This window comes from Loxodonta africana, chromosome 11 (assembly GCF_030014295.1).
Source record: "Loxodonta africana isolate mLoxAfr1 chromosome 11, mLoxAfr1.hap2, whole genome shotgun sequence".
Classification (NCBI taxonomy): domain Eukaryota; kingdom Metazoa; phylum Chordata; class Mammalia; order Proboscidea; family Elephantidae; genus Loxodonta; species Loxodonta africana.
In genome coordinates, this window is record NC_087352.1 from 6834519 (window position 1) to 6855954 (window position 21436).

A 21436-nucleotide genomic window follows, 5' to 3' on the forward strand; every position below is an offset into this window, starting at 1 on the left:
AGAATGAATTCAGAAGTATTGCTTCCTTTTCTATGTTCTGAAATAATTCGAATAGTACTGGTGTAAGCTCTTCTCTGAATGTTTGGTAGAATTCTCCAGCGAAGACATCTGGGCCAGGGCTTTTTTTGGTTGGGAGTTTTTTTTAGTTACCTTTTCAATCTCTTCTCTTGTTATGGGTCTGTTCAGATTTTCCATGTCATTTTGTGTGAGTTCGGGTAGGTAGTATGTCTCTGGAAATTTGTCCATTTCGTCTAGGTTTCAACTTTGTTGGAGTGTAGTTTTTCATAACACTCTGTTACGATCCTTTTTATTTCAGTTGGGTCTGTTGTAATGTCCCCCATTTCATTTCTTATCTGGGTTATTTGTGTCCTCTCCTGTTTTCCTTTTGTGAACTTGGCCAGTGGTTTGTCGATTTTGTTGATTCTTTCAAAGAATCAACTTCTGGTTTTGAGTCTTTCTATTGTTTTTCTATTCTCTATTTCATTTATTTCTGCTCTGATCTTTATTATTTCCTTTCCTCTGGTGGCTGGTGGGCCTCTTTTGCTGTTCTCTATTTGTTCAGGCTGTATAGTTAATGTTTTGATTTTATCCCTTTCTTCTTTTTTGATGTGTGCATCTATTGCTATAAGTTGACCTCTTATGACTGCCTTTCCCGTGTACCAAAGGTTTTGGTATGATCTATTTTCACTTTCATTTGATTCTAGGAATTTTTAAAATTCCATTTCTGATTTCTTCTATTACCCGGTGGTTGTTAAGCAGGGTGCTATTCAGTTTCCATGCAATCGATTTTTTTCCCCTTACTCTTCTTATTGTTTATTTCTGCTTTGATGGCTTCGTGCTCAGAGAAGATACTTTATAATATCTCAAAGTTTTGGATTTTGTTGAGGGTTGCTTTGTGGCCTAAGATGTGTTCTATTCTGGAGAATGTTCCATGTGTGTTGGAAAAGAATGTGTACTTTGCAGCTGTTGGGTAGAGTGTTCTATATGTGTCTCTGAGGTCAAGTTGACTGATTTATGCTCTTTAGCTCTTCTGTACCTTTGCTGAGTTTCTTTCTAGATGTTCTGTCCTTTACCAAGAGTGGTGTGTTGAATTCCCTTATTATTGTGGAACTGTCAATTTCTGTTTTCAGTGCTGTTAGAGTGTGTTTTATGTACTTTGGAGTCCGGTCATTGGGTGCATAGATGTTTATTATGGTTAAGTCTTCATGATGGATTGTCCCTTTAATCATTATATGGTGCCCTCCTTTGTCTTTTAAGGTGGGTTTTGTCTTTTTTGTAAATTTGGTTTTTTTTCCTACATTTCCCCTCACTCTGTTAGGGGCCCTCTGTTGTGATCCCAATCAGAGCATACAGTAATGGTAGCTGGGCACCATCTAGTTCTTTTGGTCTCGTGACCTTGTAAGCTGTGGTTCCTGTGCTTCATTAGTCCTTTGGATAACTGCTCCTTGAGTCTTTGGTTTTCTTCACTATCCTTAGCTCTGGACGGGAAGAGACCAATAGCAATATCTTAGATGGCTACTCAACAAGGAAACCATCAAATTCTGGGAAAACATGGTAATAAATGTGCCTGTTGGCTTCAATCTCCAGCATGACTTCACTGATGATAGTAGTAACAGGAATGACTTAAGCTTGTCCCACACACGGGAAGAGGTCCTGGGTAGTAAGCAGAAGCCATGGTGTCGCTCACCATCATTTTCAATCCAGTGTCACCAACTTCTAGCCAGATAGGCAGCCAGGAGGTGTGATAGTGCAAAAGTCCAAAGGGCTAAGCATTGACTGAGAACCTCCTGAAGTGCTGGGGGAGCATCAAGATGCCAACGTTGTGGAAAACACTTTACCATGGTCAAGCACATAGGACTTGAGCAGGATAGGTTTTAGAAAAGCCTTTTCATATAAATCTAGAACACTCTGAAGTTCTTTTCATATCCTGGGAGGCTGAATAATGACCTCAAAGATATCCAGAGCCTAATCTGTGAATCCGCCTTTCATATGACAAAACGGACTTTGCGGATGTGATGAAGGTAAAGGTCTGGAGATGGGGAGTTGATTTTGGAGCCTCTGGCTGGACCCTGAGTGGATTCACAAGTGTCCTTAAAAGGGAGGCAAAAGGACAGAGTGAGAAGGACATGTAAGGACAGAAGCAGAGGAGAAAAGTAGGTGTGATGCCTGGCCAGGAGCCAAAGAATGAAGACAGCCTCCCAGAAACTGGAAACTCAAGAAACTCTCCTGAAGGAACAAGGCCCAGTGATACCCATTTTGAACTTCAGGACTGTACAAGAAGAAATTTGTTTTGCTTTAAGCCACTAGTGATAATTTATTACAGAAACCACGGGAAGCTAATACAAGTACCAATAAAGCCAGCAAAAAATTTGAATTTGTACATTTTTAAGCATTAAGATTCAAATTGTTTTTTCTTTCAAAGCTTCTTGTTCCAGCAGGCATACAAGAGGATTTTCATTTTTTGGCAACAGGGCCTGAAAAGTAACTTCTGATACAATGAAAATAAGGACTCCTCTGAGACCCCGTATTAAATCGAGGTCAGTAACAGGAAGGGAAGAAACCGGGACCCAACCCAGAGGGAAGTGACCGAGTATTAAATCGCGGTCAGTAACAGGAAGGGAAGAAACCTGGACCCAACCCAGAGGGAAGTGATTTCTCAGGGGGTCTCAATTAACTTTGGATGAACAATGCCAACGGGCTCTCCAAGTATGTGGTCAAGGGATCTCACCATCTCCAGCACTCTGGCATCTGGCAAGGGACAGAGGACAGGGAACTAGTCAAATGCCTGGGCATAAATCCGATGCCAGTGTGTTCTCAGTTGGGTAGCTTCTGGGGGAAGAGGGCGTGCATTCAAGAAGGGAGTAGTGAGCCACAAGCGCAGACACAAATCTCAGGGGGGCAGAGGTGCGCTAATCTGTAGAGGGGGCGCAAGATGAGCGGACTCACAGGGCACGAGGCCCCGGGGACAAGGGCAAGAAAAAAAGGGCAAGAGGTCGATTGAAATCCATTGCGTGGGGCGGTGGGGCAGTGTAGACAATCAGGAGCGATTGAAGGGCGTCGGAACAGTGGAGGCAGAAGGCTTGAGCTCAGGGCATTACGCGAGCGATTCGAGAGAGGAAGGGAGTTTGCGCGCTCGCGGGCGTGCTAGTCTAACAAGGGGATCCGAAACTGCAACCTGGAACGGGTGGCGAAATCAGGGAGGAGACAAGAAGGGGGTCCAGTTGAGGGGAGCAGTTTCCAGAGTGAGTGTCGGGGTTTTCCGGCGTCTAGCTCCGAACGCGGAGAGACGGGTGGAGCTGGCTCTCTAAACGTGACCTAGGAACCCACAGTTACGGTATCTTCTAATAGCGCCCTAGAAAAGCCAAATCTCGCCCTCATCCCCAAACCTACTTTGGCCAAGGCAGCAAGTTAAGAAGATCTTCAGCGGATTTTCAAGTGAGTGAAGGAGTCTGGGGCAGGTGTGGCGGGAGGGACCTATGTTTGTGGATTGAGAGCCGAGATGACCTCGGAGTGTGCCAGCCCAGAGGAACAGAGAAGGGTTGGGAGGATGCTAGTAGGTAAACTTAGGGATAAAGGTGACTTTCAAGGGGTCGGGGCTACTTACACACAATTTAGTTTCTTCGTATACAAAACGGTTCTAGAGTACAGAACGATCAAGCACACTAAATATGGTTTTTGGACGCTTTTAGAATTGAAATTCACAACACTTTGCGAAGAGAGGCGAGTTAGCGACCTCTCGCGCTGTCAAGCGGTGGTGTCGGAGAAACCCCGGGTTCTGAAAGTGCAGCCTCTAGGAAGCGTGTGGGATAAGGGGCGGGGCCGGAAGGGGCCCAACCGAGGAGGGGCTGTTTCCAGAGCGAGGGCCGGCGGCGATTTCCACCGTGCAGCTTCGGGCCACGGAGAGATGGGTGGAACCTGCGCTCAGAGCGTGGATTCAGGCCTGACAGATTTCCCAAGTCCTGGGAACGCTTTAGAAGCGCAAAATCTGCGTCCTGGTCTCCGGAAATCTCCGTCCCCGGAGCCTGCAAGGTGGCTAGAGCCCGCAGCCTTCGTTTGTAAATGACAGTTGCGGAGGCTGAGCGCAGTGGCAGAATAGGAACGTGGGGCGAGGAGAAGGGGCCAGGAACAGGCAGGCGGGGATTCGGAGCGGGAATGATCTGCGGGTAGAAAGAGCCCAGGGGATCCGGGAAGGGGAGTGAGTGCGCAGAGGGAGTTGAATGCGCGCTACCGTGAGTGTGGGCCACTTCCACACACTTTGGTTACTACTTAGAGCAAACAGACAAACAAGACCCCCAAAATGGCCTCTGTAGTATAATGCCAGGAGCTTTGGTGGTGCAGTGGTTAAGCATCTGACTGCTAATGAAAGGGTCCGCCACTGTAACTCACCAGCCCCTCCGGGGAAGAAAGGTGTGGCAGTCGGTGTCCATAAAGATTACAGCTTTGGAGGCCCTATGGGGCAACTTCAGACTTCCCTCTAGGGTCGCTAAGAGTCGGAATCGACTGGACACCCTATCGATATAGTATAATGCTATGGCGACGGCATGTGTTACACAGCAGAACTGCTCCATGGGGTTTTCCTGGCTGTAATCTTGGCGGAGGATCCCTTGCGGAGAAGTGGTTAACAAAAAGCTCAGCGGTTCAAACCAACCAGCCACTCTTCTGGGGAAATATGTGGCAATTTCCTTCCATAAAGATTCACAGCCTTGGAAACCCTATGGGGCAGTCCTACTCTATCCTATAGGGTCACTAAGTGTTGGAATGGACTATAAGGCAAGAGTTTTTTGTTTGTTTGTTTGTTCGATTTTGGAGTATAACATGCTGTTTCAACTATAAACAAACATGGCCGTTCAGTAGGTCCCCCCCCCCAACCCCCGCCACATAAAGTTCAGTTTTATGTGAAACCAACCAGAATTTTTAAATTGCACGTTGAAGCCAACTGGCAAGAATGAGTCCACCATTAAAGACATCTAAACATCAAGGAACTTGTCGGCACCCTGTTCTTCCAGCCATGTGACAGGAAAAGACAGTATTGTGAGAGGACCTACCTGTCACTGCTGAGTCACTGGGTGGTGTAAATGGTTGAAAGCTGGGCTGTAAACTGCAAGGTTGGAAGTTCATGCCCACCCAGAGGCAACTGGGAAGAAAGATCTGGGAATCTGCTTACGAAAAATAGGGCCTGGTAGTCTGTCTGTGCAGCTGAACACCCTGGAACAGAACGGCCCATCGAGTGTGGTTTTGAGTCAGGAGGGAAAAGAGCCAGAGCGCTGCAGGCTGTCAATGTCCAGAGATGTGTAAGGGAGGGGTATCTATCACTTCCTCCACCCACCCAGATCTCTCTTTACTCATTCAGGGGTTCCTCTCACCCACAGACTTTATCACCTGCACAATTCTCTGCCTATCACATTTTCCTCTGGGATGTTTCCTCCCCCAGTAGGCCCTCTCCTGTGCCCATTTCCCCACATTAGACCTCAGGGCTGCCATCTCTCCTCTGGTCCTCTTTTTCCAACCTCCCCTCAAAGCAGGAAAATTGCCTTCAAACTGCCCACAGTTTGTATTATGCCCCCTCATACAGCTTCCCCTACTGAGACAGAAGTTCTCAAAGCTCCCCACAGGCTCTTAATTCCAGAGTTTGAAGCTCCCCCATTCATACTCAGGCCACTCAGCAAACACTTCTTCCTTCAATAGAGGTCCTCCACCATCTTAGCCCTCTCCACTCCTCAGGGTCCAGAACAGAGACCCTGAGCCAAACCTGAGAAGGAAGTCAGCACAGAACCAGGCCAGGAGACTCCACGTCATGTACTAAAGAGAAATATGTGTACTTGCTCCGTTTCAAATCTGTATTCTGTGTCATGCATTCAGATTTGGCAAAATGAACAGAGCGAAGAGTTGAGAACAGAAATGTCCCCCCAGTTGTTGTTGATAGGAACGGGAGTAATTAGTGAGGAAGCAAAGACAGGAATCTCTCATCCACAAAAATATGGGTATTGTATCATGCTCGTTTAAACGTCATATTTCTGCATCAATCATTGCTGTTAGTCTCCAAAGCAGCATCTTTTAAAAAAGATATGCAATGCTATTTTGTAAAGGTTTCCCATTGATCTGCCTGTTTAGATATGTCCGCAGGCGATGATTCATAATTAAACTGCAATCCCAAAAGCTGGTGGAGCACATCATCTTCTTAACGAGATGTGTGATGTTATTTCCTGAAGGTGTCAAGACAAGTTGCTAATATAGGATGGGAGCAGTCTTGTAAAATATGTGGTGCCATTTTAGAATGATATTAGGACAATCCCGCAGTTAGATACCTGCACCATCCACAATACCAGCTGTTGTTTTCTATGCATTACCTTTTTCACAAAAAACGTGATGATGTTTTTGAAATGTTTCAGGAGGAACTGGTTGTATAGATTCACGGCCACCTTGCCCAGAACAAATATAAGAATCATCTCCATTAGTGATATAGACATCTGGTCTAAGAACAGCATGGACTGGTTCTTTGGACCTTGTCATTAATTTTTCAGTTAAAACGATCCTCATCTGATCCTCGAAAAATGCACTCATGATATCCCTTAGCATCCCCTTTCTCCATCCTATTCACATTATTGTCAGCTGAGTAGAGCAGTGTAGAGTACAGTAGAGTAGAGTAGAATAGCCTAAAGAATTGAGGACAGAAATATCCTCACCAGTGGTCAGCAACACCAAAATCTCCTCTCCCACCAGAAGAGAGCGATCTCGCAGAGCTTATACTTAGCATTTAAGCACACTTGATGGCTAGTAGGATTCCAACCATCATCTTTTAAAAAAAAAAAAGAAACTCTTTTGTAATGATATTGCAACAATTTACCTGTGTAGATACCTGCACCGTGGATATTAGTAATTGAACCATAGTCACATCTATTGGCTGACGACACATCCTCTTTTTCACAACATAGGTGATGACGTATTTGAATGGTGTCACAATAAACTTGTTGTGTAGAATGGGAGCAATCTTCTCCAGTACAAATGTAAGAAACTTCTCATTAGAGGTGCAGGTATATGTTACAAGAACCCCATCCACTGGTTATCTCTGTCATTAACTGCTCTTGGAAAATGATCATTATCTTATCCGCAAGAAATTCACTCGTGATATCAAGGAGAACTGCAGTCACAATATCCCTTACTTTTTCCATTGTCCCATCTATTATAAATAAAATCCTTGGAGACCATAAAGCCTGTGTCAGTGGGCTTCAGTCCAGGATATGAAGCCAGCGAGAGTCAGCCTTTCTTAGATTTGCTGCTCCCCCTCCACAGGAAGTGAGCCTGGCCAGGGAGGAGAGCCACAGCGGCCTTCTGCCTTTTCCTCCCTCTTGGTTTTCTAACTCCAGGTATTTGCACATTTCATTAGGATACTTTGACTTCTCCTGCCACCTTTGAAATCTTCCACTCAGCTCTTTTTATTCATCTTATCTTCCTTTTGCTTTAGCTGCTCTATGTTCAAGAGCAAGTTTCAGAATCTCTTCTGACATCCATTTTGGTCTTTGTTATCTTCTTAATGACCTTTTGCTTTCTTCACGTATCATGTGCTTGAGGTCATCTCACAGCTTGTCTGGACTTCTGTCATAAGTGTTCACTGTGTTCAATCTATTCTTGAGATGGTCTCAAAATTCAGGTGGAATGTACCCAAGGTCTTATTTTTGGTTCCCGTAGACTTGTTCTAATTTTCTTCAACTTGCACATGAGCAATTCATGGTTGGTTCTGCATTTGGTCTCTGGCCTTGTTCTGACTGATGATATTGAGCTTTTCCAGCATCTCTTTCCACAAGTGTAGTCGATTAGATTCCTGTGGTTTCCTTTTGGTGAGGTCCATGTGTATAGTCACCGTTTATGTTGTTGAAAAAGGGTATTTGCAGAGAAGAAATTGTTGGTCTTGCAAAATTTATCAGGAGATCACCAATGTCCTTTCTGTAACAAGACTATATTTTCCAACTACATATTCTTCTTCTTTGTTTCCAGGTTTGTATCCTAGTCACCAGTCATTATCGATGCAACTTAATTGCATGTTGATCAATTTCAGACTGCACAAGTTGGTAAAAATCTTCAATTTCTTCAGCTTTGGCATTGGTGCTTGGTGTGTAAATTTGAATCACAGTCCTTTTAACTGGTCTTCCTTGTAGGTGTGTGGATATCTTCCCCTCCCTAACAGCTCTGCACTTCAGGATAGATCTTGAATTGCCCCTTTTGGCAATGAAAGCAACGCCATTCCTCTTCAAGTTGTCACTCCTGGCATAGTAGAACACGTGATCGTCTGACTCAAAAAGGCCAATACTGGTCCATTGGATCTCATTGATGTGTAGGCCATCCACCTTTATGTGATCCTTTTCATTTCTGCCCAGTTCCAATTCTCCTAGATTCATACTCAATACATTCCAAGTTCTGATTATTAATGGCGGTTCACAGGTGTTATTTTCTTTTTGAGTTGTGCCACAAGAGCAAATGAAGCTCTTAAAAGCTTGACTCCATCTACATTATTAAGGTTGACTGTCTTTTGAGTGGAAACCCCGATGGCATAGTGGTTAAGTGCTATGGCTGCTAACCAAAAGGTCCTCAGTTTGAATCCACCAGGTGCTCCTTGGAACCCTCTGGGGCCATTCTACTCTGTCTTGTAGGGTTGCTATGAGTCAGACTCAACAGCAACGGGGATTTTTTGTTTGGTCCTTCGAGTAGGCAGCTCTTTCCCAGTCATATTTTCAGTGTCTTCCAAGCTGTTGGGTTCCTTTTCCTGCAACATATCAGACAATATTCCTCTGTTATTCATAAGGTTTTTACTGGCCAGTCTTCTCAGAAGTAGACTGCCAGGTCTTTCTCTTTAGTCTATCTTAGTCTGGAAGCCCTGCTGAATCCTGTCCACCATGGATGATTCTTCTGGTATTTGAAATACCAGTGGTATACCTTCCAGCATCACAGCAAAATCCAAGTCACCCCAGTGGCAAAAACCTTCAGATGCGTGGGGGCTAGTAGGCTAGGAGTCTGGATTCAGGGCACCTAGTCTAGGAGAAGGCTATCTGTCTGTATCTTCTCTGGGGGCAGGCCCTGGTTATCAGTCTTCTCCTGGTCGAAGGGCTTCACAGCCCAGGGACCTTGAGTGAAAAGGCTGTGCTTTGCTCCCGGTGCATCTTTCCTGGGGGTGGGATTAAAGTTTACAGACTTGAGAATCCTATGGGGGAGTTCTTCCCTATCCTATAGGGTTGCTATGAGTTGGAAATGATCTAAGATATAGGCAGTTTTCTTTTTGAGAATTTAATGTGCTACTTCCAGTACTCACTAGATATTTGCCCCACCAGAGGTCTATTTTATGTTTAAAAAACTACAGGTTTCCATTTGTATATTGAAGCCACGGTGCACAGACGAGTCCAGTTTTGAAGATTTTTAACCTCCAAGGAACTTGTCAGTGCCCTGTTCTTCCAGCCACATGACAGGAAAAGACAGTATTGTGAGAGGAACTGCCTGTCTCTGCTGAGTGTCTGCTGGTGCAAATGGCCGAAGGCTGAGCTGTAAACTGCAAGGCTGGAAGTTCATGTCCAGCCAGAGGCACGCGCAACAAAATGCTTGGGGATCTACTCCTAAAACATGGGGTCTCCAGGAGTCAGAGTCGGTTCTGTGGCAACTAGCGGTAGACTGGTAGTCTCTCTGTGCAGCTGAACACCACTGAGAAAAAAGGGCCCATCAAGTGTGCTTCTCTCTCCATTTGTTCTCCACTGACAGGGTACAGTGGTTTCTGTCATAGATGTTGGTAATGGGATGGTTCCTTTGAGTCAGGAGAGAAAAGAGCCAGAGCACTGCAGGCTGTCCATGTACACAGAGGTCCCTGGAAGAGGAGCTGTGTGCCTTCCACTTGGATTGATCTCGACCACTTTCACCTACCCCCGGTCAGGTCTCTCTTAACCCATCCAGTGGTTCCTCTTGCTACAGAATTTTTATCACCTGCAGCATCATCTGCCCGCAATGTTTACCTCTGCAATGTTGCCTCTCCTGTGCCTGTTTTCCCACGGAAGACATCAGGGATGCCATCGTTCCTCTAGTCCTCCTTTTCTAAACTCCCTTCAAAGCAGGAAATGCACCCTGTAACCGTCGAGCTTTCTTAAGAACCGCCCCCCAACCTTCGGCATCCCTTCCTGACACAACAGGTTCTCAGTGCTCCCCCCAGGACTCTTAATTCCAGTCTGAAACTCCCCCATTCATGGTCAGCCCACTCCACACACACTTTCTCCCTCAACGGTGTACCCCCACAATCTCAGCCCCCTCCATCCCTAATGGTTCAGAAGAGAGACCCAGAGCCAAAGTGGAGAAGGAAATCAGCACAAAATCAGGCCAGGAGACTCCATGTCATGTACTAAAGATAAATCCGTGTATTTATTTGCTGCATTTCAAAACTCTATTCTTCGTCAGGCATTTAGATTTGGCAAAATGAGCATAGCAAAGGGTTGAGAACAGAAATGTCCCTCCAGCTGTTGCTGATAGGAGCGGGGAGTAACTGCTGAGGAAGCAAAGACAGGGCATCTCGTCCACCAATATATGGCTATCGTATCGTGCCGGTTTATACTTCATATTTCTGCGTCAATCATTGCTGTTAGTCTCCGAAGCATCATCTCTTAAAAAAGATATTCGATGCTGTTTTTTAAAGTTTTCTCGTTGATCTGCCCGTTTAGATTGTCCGCAAACGATAACTCGTAATTAAACTGCAACCCCACAAGCTGGCTGAGCACATCATCTTCTTAACGAGATGTGTGATGCTGTTTGTTGAAGGTGACATGACGAGCTGCTAATATAGGATGGGAGCAGTCTCCCAGAATATACGATGTTACTTTAGAACGATCTCTCGACGATCTGGCGGTTAAATGCCTGTGCGATACACAATCCCAACGGTTGGCTTCTACGCATCATCTTTTTCACAGACAAAAAAAACGTGATGATGTTTTGAAACGTTCCAGGAGGAACTGGTTGCCCAGAACTAATATAAGAATCATCTCCATTAGCGACATAGACATCTGGTCTCAGAACGACATCAACTGGTTCTGTGGACCTTGTCATTAACTTTTTCGTTAGAGCGACACCCATGTGATCCTCGAAAAATGCACTCACGATCCCCCTTAGCATCTCTCTTCTCCATCCTATTCACGGTTTTGTCAACAGACTAGACTATTGTACAGGCGAGGACAATAGAGTACTGTAGGGTAGTGTAGTGTAGAGTAGAGTAGAGCAGAGCAGAGCCGAGCAGAGCCGAGCAGAGCCAAGAGTTGAGGACAGAAATATCCTCACCACTGGCCAGCCAGGTAGTCAGCGAACACCGAAATCTCCCCTTCCGCCAGAAAAAGGCCATCTTGCGGTGCTTTTACTTAGCGTTGAAGCCACGTGGATTGCTTGTAGTAGTCCAAGCTTCGACTTTAAAAAAGAAAAAGAAAAAAAAAAGTGAAGCTCTTTGGTAATACATGAGACACACACACACACACATATGTATTACATGTAATATTATTTATATCACAATATCCCTTGTACATACCTGCGCCGTGGATACTGGTAATTAAACTATCGTCACATGTATTGGTTCAGGATGCATCCTCTTTTTCACAACGTAGGTGATGACGTATTTCCATGGTTTCACAATAAACCTGTTGAATAGAACTGGAGCCGTCTTCTCCAGTACCAATTGAAAAACCTTCTTCATTAGAGGGGCAACTATGCGGTCCAAGAAACCCATCCGCTGGTCATCTGACTCTGCCCTTACTTGCTCTCTTATATTGATCTTTATCTTCTCCGCAAGGAATTCACTGAGGATCTCAAGGAGAAGGGGAGCCACGATATCCCTTAGTGTTTCCATGGCCTCGTCTAGTATAAACGCAATCCTTGGAGAGTGTAACGCCTGTGTCGGTGGGCTTTAGTCCAGGCAAGGGCGTCAGGCAGACAGCAAGTCTGACTTTCTTAGATCTGCTCCTCCTCCTCAACAGGAAGTGATGCTGGCCAGGCAGGAGAGCCCCAGCGGCGCCCGGCGCCGCCCAGTGGCGCCTTCAATCCGGGGCTCACCACCCTCTGGGCCTCCAGGCAACCAGGAAGTGAGATGGCCTTTAATATCGCAGAGGCCAGAAGCAAGGAGGGTCCTCCCGCAGTGCTGGGGGAGCGTCCAGAGGTCCAACTTTGTGGAAACACTGTACAGTGATCAAGCACACTGAATATAGTTTTTCGGCGCTTTTAGAATTGAAATTCACAACACTTTGCGAAGAGAGGCGAGTTAGCGACCTCTCGCGCTGTCAAGCGGTGGTGTCGGAGAAGCCCGGGGTTCTGAAAGTGCAGCCTCTAGGAAGCGTGTGGGATAAGGGGCGGGGCCGGAAGGGGCCCAACCGAGGAGGGGCTGTTCCAGAGCGAGGGCCGGCGGCGATTTCCACCGTGCAGCTTCGGGCCACGGAGAGATGGGTGGAACTTGCGCTCAGAGCGTGGATTCAGGCCTGACAGATTTCCCAAGTCCTGGGAACGCTTTAGAAGCGCAAAATCTGCGTCCTGGTCTCCGGAAATCTCCGTCCCCGGAGCCTGCAAGGTGGCTAGAGCCCGCAGCCTTCGTTTGTAAATGGCAGTTGCGGACGCTGAGGGCAGTGGCAGAATAGGAACGTGGGGCGAGGAGAAGGGGCCAGGCACAGGCAGGCGGGGATTCGGAGCGGGAATGATCTGCCGGTAGAAAGAGCCCAGGGGATCCGGGAAGGGGACTGAGTGAGCAGGGGGAGTTGAATGCCCGCTACCGTGAGTGTGGGCCACTTCCACACACTTTGGTTACTACTTAGAGCAAACAGACAAACCGAAACCCCCAAATGGCGTCTGTAGTATAAGGCCAGGAGCCCTGGTGGCGCAGTGGTTAAGTGCTTGGCTGCTGCTGGAAGGGCAGCAGTTGGAATCAACCAGCTGCCCCTTGACAAACCATGTGGGCCATTCCTACTTTGTCCTGTAGGGTCCCTATGAGTCTGGGACAGTAGTGGAGGCAACTCCTTTTTTTGTTTGTTACTTTGTAACAACAGTACAGCGCGGGATCATGATTTAAGGGGACATCAACGTCAATTGGCATAATAAAACCTATTAAGAAAACATTCTGCATCCCACTTTGGAGAGTGGCATCCGGGGTCTTAAATGCTAGCAAGTGGCCAGCTAAGATGCATCCATTGGTCTCAACCACCCGGATGGAGTAAGGAGAATGAAGAACACCAAAGACACACGGTAAATGTGAGCCCAAGAGGCAGAAAGGGCCACATAAACCAGAGACTCCATCAGCCTGAGACCAAAAGAACTCGATGATGCCTGGCTAAAAACGGTGACTGTCCTGACAGAGAACCCCTGAGGGAGAAGGAGAGCAGTGGGATGCAGACCTCAAATTCCCCGAAAATGACCAGACTTAACGGTCCGACTGAGATTAGAAGGATCCCGGAGGTCATGGTCCCCAGACCTTCTGTTAGCCCCAGATTGGAACCATTCCCAAAGCCAAATCTTTAGAAACGGACTGGACTGGACTATGAAATAGAAAATGATACTGGTGAAGAGTGAGCTTCTTGGATCAAGGAGACACATGAGGCAATGTGGGCAGCTCCTGTCTGGATGGGAGATGAGAGGGCAGAGTGGGTCAGAAGCTGGCCTAATGGAGCAGAAAATAGAGATTGGAGAGAAAGAGTGTGCTGTCTCATTAGGGGGAGAGCAGCTAGGAATATATATAGCAAGGTGTACAAATTTTTGTATGAGAGACTGACTTGGTTTGTAAACTTTCACTTAAAGCACAATAAAAAAGAAAAGAGGGGAAAAAAAGTAGTATTTTGCAAAGAGCCCCGGCGGTGGCAGTGGTTCAGCGATCGGAATCCACCAGGCCCGTCCACGGGAGAAAGATAGGACGGCGGGTTTCCGTAAGGATTTAGAGCCTGGGAAGCCCTATGGGGCACTTCTACTCTGTCCTCTTGGTCTCTATGAGGCGGAATCTACTGGATGGCAGCTGGTTATTGTATTGTGCCACGGAGACCCCATGAGTTACAGGGTAGGCATGCCCCATAGATCTTTCCTGGCTGTCATCTTTGTAGGGGAGCTCTTGTGGGAAAGCGGTTAACTGAAAGGTCCGTGGTTGGAGCCCACCAGCTGCTCTTCGGGGAAAGATGTTGCAGCCATCTTCCGTAGAGGCCGCTGCTGTTATTAGGGGCTGTCCAGTCAGTTGCAAAGCATCACAACCCTTGTACAACAGATCCAAACACTGTCCAGTCTTGCGCCATCCCACGGTCCTTGCTATGTTTGAGCTTATTGTGTAGCCACCGTGTCAATCCATCTCATGGAGGGCCTTCCTCTTTTTCGCTGACCCTCTACCTTACCAAGCGGGATGTCCTTTTCCAGTCCCTCCTGATAACATGTCCAAAGTATGTGAGACAAAGTCTCCTCCTCCTTGCTTCCAAGGAGCACACTGGCTCTGCTTCCTCCAAGGCGGACTGGTTCGTTCTTCTGGCCAACCAAACCCATCGCTGCCCATCCATTCCCGCCCATGGCAAAACTATGAAAGGTCAGAGTAGAACCGACCCATAGGGTTTCCAAGGAGCAGCTGGTGGATTTCATCTGCCAATCTTTTGGGTAGCAGCGAAGGCGTAAGCAGTGTACCAGCACGGTATATTCAGTATTGTTTGCCAGAATCGTAATTGAAAGGCGTCAATTCTTCTTCCGTCTTCGTTATTCATTCTCCAGGTTTGGCGTGCACAGGAGGCTATTGAAAAGATCATTCCTTGGGTGAGGGGCACCATTGTCCTCTAAGCGATGCCTTTGTTTTCAACACTTCAAAGAGGTCTTTTGCAGTAAATTTGCCCAGTGCAATACGTCCTTGGATTTCGTGATTACTGCTTCTGTGAGGGATGACCGTGCAGCCAAGTAAACAGAAATCCTGGACATCTTCAATATTTTCTCCGTTTATCATCATGTTGCTTATTGGTCCTGTTGTGAGTTCTCTCTCTCTCTCTTTTTTTTTTTTTATTATTGTCGCGGTGGAATCCATACTGATGTTCACGAGTAATTGCTTCCAGTCTTTTTGATTTCAGCAAACAAGCTTGTGCCATCTACATATCGCAGGTTGGTAATGAATCTTCCACCGATCCTGATGCCAAGCTCTTCGTCATATCTTCCAGCTTGTGGGGTCATTTGCTCCGCATACAGATTGAATAAGTATGGTGAACCGATACAACCATGGTACGCACCTTGCCGGACGTCGAACCACAGAAGTATGCTGTTGTTGTGTTTGAATGACTGCCTCTTGTTGTAGGTGCAGGTTCTACAGGAGCAAAATTAAGTGTCCTGGAGTTCCCGTTCTTCGCAAGGTTAAGCATAATTTGTTATGATCCGCACACTCAAATGCATCTGCATAGCCAACGAAACACCCGCAAATACCTTTCTGATATTCTCTGCTTTCAGCCAAGATCCTCTGACGTCAGCAATGATATCCCTCATTCCTCGTCCTCTTCTGAATCCAACTCCAACTTCTGGCAGTTCCTTGTCCCTGTGGTGCTGCAACTGTTTTATTAATTTTTTCAGCAAATTTTATTTGGATGAGATATTAATGATATCGATGGATAATTTCTGCGTTCTGTTGGATCCCCTTTCTCTGGCACGGGCACAAATGTGGATCTCTTGCAGTTGGTTGGCCAGAGAGCTGTGTTCCAAGTTTCTTGGCAGAGATGAGGGAGCACCTCTAGCGCTGCATCCTTTCATTGAAACATCTCAGTCGGTATTCTGTCAACTCGTGGAGGCTTGGATTTCACCAATGGGTTCAGTGCAGCTTGGACTTCTTCCTTCAGTGCTTTCAGTTCATTATGATTCGCCATCTACTGAAATGCTTTAAAGTCGACCAGTTCTTTTTGATACAGTGACTCCGTGTATCCCTTCCATCTTCTTTTAATGCTGTCTCTATTGTTCAACATCTTGCCCATAGAATCCTTCAAAATTGCAACTCGATGCTTGAATTTTTTCCTCAGCTCTTTTATCTGGAAAAATGCCTGGTTTCTTCCTTTCTTTTGGTTTTCGTTCTTTCTCTTTCTATTTATTTCCTGTGTTTGAAGTGAAAGTTTACAATTCAAGTCAGTGTCTCATACAAAAATGTATGCACACCTTGCTGTGGAACCCTAGCCGCTCTCCCTCTAATGTGACAGCACACTCCTCCTCTCCTCCCTGTATTCCCCGCATGCATTCAACCAGCCCCTGTCCCCCTCTGTCTTTGCCCCAATAGTCTCCTGGGTCTACTTCAGCCAGGAAGCTCACTCCTCACCAGCATCATTTTCTGTCTTAGAGTCCAGTCCAATCCCTGCCTGAAGAGTTGGCTTTGGGAATGTTTCCTGTCTTGGGCTAACAGAGGGTCCTGGGGCCATGACATCTGGGGTCCCCCCAGTCTCAGTCAGACCATTAAGCCTGGTCTTTCTACAAGAGTTCGAGGTGTGCACCCCACTGTTCTCCTGCTCCATCAGGGATTCGCCGGTGTGTTCCCTCTCGGGGGAGTCCTCGGTGGTAGCCGGGCACCATCTAGTTCTTCCAGTCTCCGGCTGATGGAGTCTCTGGTTATGTGGTCCTCTCTGTCTCCTGGGCTCATATTTACCTTGTGTCTCCGCTGTTCTTCGTCCTCCTTTGTTCCAGGTGGGTTGAGAACAATTGATGTATCTTAGACGTCCGATTGCCAGCGTTTAAGGCCCCAGACACCACTCACCAAAGTGAGATGGAGAAGTTTCCTTAACACGTATTTTGTTATGCCGATTGAGCTGTGCGTCCCCTGAAACCATGGTCCCCAGACCCCTGTCCCTGCGCTCTGGCCTTCCGAGCGTTTGGTTGTATTCGGGAAACTTCTTAGCTTTTGCTTTAGTCCAGTTGTGCTGACCTTCCCGGTACTGTGTGTTGTCTTTCCCTTCACCTAAAATATGTCTTGTGTACTATCTAATTAGTGAATACCCCTCTCCCTCCCTCCCCATCCTCATAACCATCAAGGAATATTTTCTTCGGTGTTCAGACTTTTTCTTGAGTTCTTGTATTAGCGGCCTCATACGACATTGCTCCTTTTGCAACTGACTAATTTCACTCAGCATAATGCCTTCCAGATTCCTCCACGTTATGAGATGTTTCACGGATTCCTCGTTCTTAGTCGTTGCATAGTATTCCATTATGTGAATATGCCATGATTTATTCACCCATTCATCCCTTGACGGGCACCTCCGTTGCTTCCATCTTTTTGCCGTTGTAAACAGAGCTGCAGTGAACATGGGTATGCATATATCCATTCGTGCAAGGGCCCTTATTTCTCCTGGTTACATTCCAGGTTGTGGTATTGCAGGATGGTATGGTAGCGCTATTTGCAGCTTTTTATGGAAGCGCCAAATTGATTTCCGCAGTGCTTGGACCATTTTACATTCCCACCAGCAGTGTGTCAGTGTTCCGGTCTCTCCACAAGCTCGCCAACATTTATTATTTTATGTTTTTTGGGTTAATGTCAGCCTCTTGGGGTGAGATGGTATCTCGTTGTAGTTTTGATTTGCATTTCTCTGATGGCTAATGATTGTGAGCATTTCCTCACGTATCTCTTAGCTGCCTGAATGTCTTCCTTGGTGAAGCGCCTGTTCCTATCCTTTGCCTATTTTTTCATTGGGTTATTTGTCTTTTTCTTGTTGAGTTTTGGCGGTATGGTGTAGATTTTAGAGGTCATTCGCTGATTGGATTGGCCTTAGCCAAAAACTTCTTCCCAGTCTGTAGGTAGTCTTTTTACTCTTTTTGTGAAGTCTTTGGATGAACATAATTGTTCGATTTTTAGGAGCTCCCCGTTATCTAGTGTCTCTTCTGGTGTTTGTGGGTTGTTAGTGATGTTTGTATACTGTTTATGCCAGGTATTAGGGCTCCTAGCGTCGTCCTTATTGTTTTCTTCCATGATCTGTTTCGTTTTAGATTTTATGTTTAGGTCTTTGGTCTATTTGGACTTAGTGTACGTGCATGGTGTTAGGTATGGGTCTTGCTTCCTTTTTCTGCTGATGGGTATCCAGTTATGCCAGCACCATTTGTTAAAGGGACTGTCTTTTCCCCATTTAACAGGCTTTGGGCCTTTGTCACCTTTTGGTTTTCTAACTGCAGATACTTACACATTTCACTGACACTTTGTCTTCTCCTGCCGTCCTTTGAAATCTTCTGTTCGGCTCTTTTAGTTCGTCATGTCCTCCGCTCGCCTTAGCTACTCCGTGTTCAAGAGCAACTTTCAGAATCTCTTCTGACATCCGTTTTGTTCTTTTCTCTGTTTGCTGTGTTCTGAATGACCTTTTGCTTTCTTCACCTATGACGTGCTTGAGGTCATCCCAGAACTTGGCTGGTCCTCCGCTATTGGTGTCCAAGGCGTCGAATCTATTCTTGAGGTGGTCTTGAAATTCAGGGGGCATGTACTCAGGGTCCTAGCTTGGCTCTCCTAGACTTGTTTTAATCTTCTTCATCTTCAACTTGCACATGAGCAATTGACGGTCTGATCTGCCTTTGGCCTCTGGCCTTGTTTGGGCTGATGGTATTGAGCTTTTCCGTGGTCTCTTTCCACAGAAAGAGTGGCTTTGATTCCTGTGATTTTCACGTGGTGAGGTCCACGTGTATAGTCGGCACTTATGTCATCGAAAAAGGTACTTGCAACGAGGAAGTCGTTGGTCTTGTCAAATTTTGTCAGGAGATCTCTGGAGTCCTTTCTACGGCAAGGGCATATTTTCCAACTACATATTCTTCTTCTTCTTTATTTCCAGCTTTGCATCCTAGCCACCAGTCATTATCGATGCATCTTAATTGCATGTGGATCAATTTCAGACTGCACAAGTTGGTAAAAATCTTCAATTTCTTCAGCTTTGGCATTGGTGCTTGGTGTGTAAATTTGAATCACAGTCCTTTTAACTGGTCTTCCTTGTAAGCGTGTGGATATCTTCCTCTCCCTAACAGCTCTGCACTTCGGGATAGATCTTGAATTGCCCCTTTTGGCAATGAAAGCAACGCCATTCCTCTTCAAGTTGTCATTCCTGGCATAGTAGAACACGTGATCGTCTGACTCAAAACGGCCAACACTGGTCCATTGGATCTCATTGATGTGTAGGCTATCCACCTTTATGTGATCCTTTTCATTTCTTCCCAGTTCCAATTTTCCTAGACTCATACTCAGTACATTCCCTACTCTGACTATTAAGGGGGTTTGCAGGGTTTTTTCTCATTTTGTGTTGTGCCACAAGAGCAAATGAAGCTCTTGAAATCTTGACCCCATCTACATCATTAACGTCGACTGTCCTTTGAGTGGAAACCCCGATGGCATAGTGGTTAAGTGCTATGGCTGCTAACCAAAAGGTCCTCAGTTTGAATCCACCAGGTGCTCCTTGGAAACCCTATGGGGTAGCTCTGCTGTGTCCTATAGGGTTGCTATGAATCACAACCGACCCCAAGGCAATGGGTTTTTTGTTTGTTTGGTTGGTTGGTTGGTTTGGTTCAATGATTAGGAAGCTCTTCCCCAGTGTTGTTTTGAGTGTCTTCCAACCCGATGGGTTCCTTTTATGGCAACATATCCGACAATGTTCCTCTGTTATTCACAAGATTTTTCCTGGCCAGTCTTCTCAGAATAAACTGCCAGGTCTTTCTTTTCAGCCTGTGTTAGTCTGGATGCCCCGCTGAATCCTGTCCACCATGGGTGAGTCCTCTGGTACTTGAAATAGTGGTGGCATAGCTTCCAGTATCACGAGAAAATGCAAGCCACCACAGTGGCACAAACGTTAAGATGCATGCTGGCTAGGAGTCTGGATTCAAGGCGCCAGATCCAGGAGAAGGCTTTCCGTCTGTATCATCGCTGGGGGCAGGTCCTTGTCAACAAACTGGCCCTGGTCTAGGGGCTTCACAGCCCAGGGACCTCGAGAGCACAGGCCGTGCTCTGCCGCCGGCACATCTTTCTTGACGGTGGAATTACAGTTCACAGCTTTGGAAATCCTATGGGGGAGTTCTTCTCTGTCCTATAGGGTCGCTATGAGTCGGAAATGACTCTAACGCTATAGGATTTTTTTTTTCTTTCAGCATTTAATGTGCTACTTCGAGTAGAAACCAAACATGGCTATTCAGTAGAGATTTGCCCCACCAGAGGTCGGTTCTGTGTTAAACCAACCACAGGTTTCTATTTGCATATTGAAGCCAGGGTGCACAGATGAATCCAGTTTTAAAGATTTTTAACCTCCAAGGAACTTGTCAGTGCCCTGTTCTTCCAGCCACATGACAGGAAAAGACAGTATTGTGAGAGGAACTGCCTGTCTCTGTCGAGCCCCTGGTGGTGCAAATGGCCGAAGGCTGGGCTGTAAACTGCAAGGCTGGAAGTTCATGTCCAGCCAGAGGCACCTGTGAAGAAAGGCCTGGGGATCTACTTCTAAAACATGGGGTCTCCAGGAGTCAGAGTCGGTTCTGTGGCAACTGGTGGTAGACTGGTGGTCTCTCTGTGCAGCTGAACGCCACTGAGAAAAAAGGGCCCATCAAGTGTGCTTCTCTCTCCATTTGTTCTCCACTGACAGGCTACAGTGGTTTCTGTCATAGATGTTGGTAATGGGATGGTTTCTCTGAGTCAGGAGAGAAAAGAGCCAGAGCACTGCAGGCTGTCCATGTACACAGAGGTCCCTGGAAGAGGAGCTGTGTGCCTTCCACTTGGATTGATCTCGACCACTTTCACCTACCCCCGGTCAGGTCTCTCTTAACCCATCCAGTGGTTCCTCTTGCTACAGAATTTTTATCACCTGCAGCATCATCTGCCCGCAATGTTTACCTCTGCAATGTTGCCTCTCCTGTGCCTGTTTTCCCACGGAAGACATCAGGGATGCCATCGTTCCTCTAGTCCTCCTTTTCTAAACTCCCTTCAAAGCAGGAAATGCACCCTGTAACCGTCGAGCTTTCTTAAGAACCGCCCCCCAACCTTCGGCATCCCTTCCTGACACAACAGGTTCTCAGTGCTCCCCCCAGAACTCTTAATTCCAGTCTGAAACTCCCCCATTCATGGTCAGCCCACTCCACACACACTTTCTCCCTCAACGGTGTATCCCCACAATCTCAGCCCCCTCCATCCCTAATGGTTCAGAAGAGAGACCCAGAGCCAAAGTGGAGAAGGAAATCAGCACAAAATCAGGCCAGGAGACTCCATGTCATGTACTAAAGATAAATCCGTGTATTTATTTGCTGCATTTCAAAACTCTATTCTTCGTCAGGCATTCAGATTTGGCAAAATGAGCATAGCAAAGGGTTGAGAACAGAAATGTCCCTCCAGTTGTTGCTGATAGGAGCGGGGAGTAACTGCTGAGGAAGCAAAGACAGGGCATCTCGTCCACCAATATATGGCTATCGTATCGTGCCGGTTTATACTTCATATTTCTGCGTCAATCATTGCTGTTAGTCTCCGAAG

The 21436-nt window shown here is 46.5% G+C and overlaps 1 long non-coding RNA gene across 1 annotated transcript; it reads right to left on the reverse strand.

Annotated features, from left to right (window-relative positions):
• Window positions 1–10360: 10360 nt before the first annotated feature.
• Window positions 10361–21430, reverse strand: LOC111748057 (uncharacterized). Its single transcript, XR_002783988.2, has 2 exons — window positions 11537–21430; window positions 10361–11418 (listed from the first exon to the last, which is right to left on the reverse strand). It is a non-coding gene; the product is annotated as an uncharacterized LOC111748057 (long non-coding RNA).
• Between the last annotated feature and the right edge of the window lie 6 nt (window positions 21431–21436).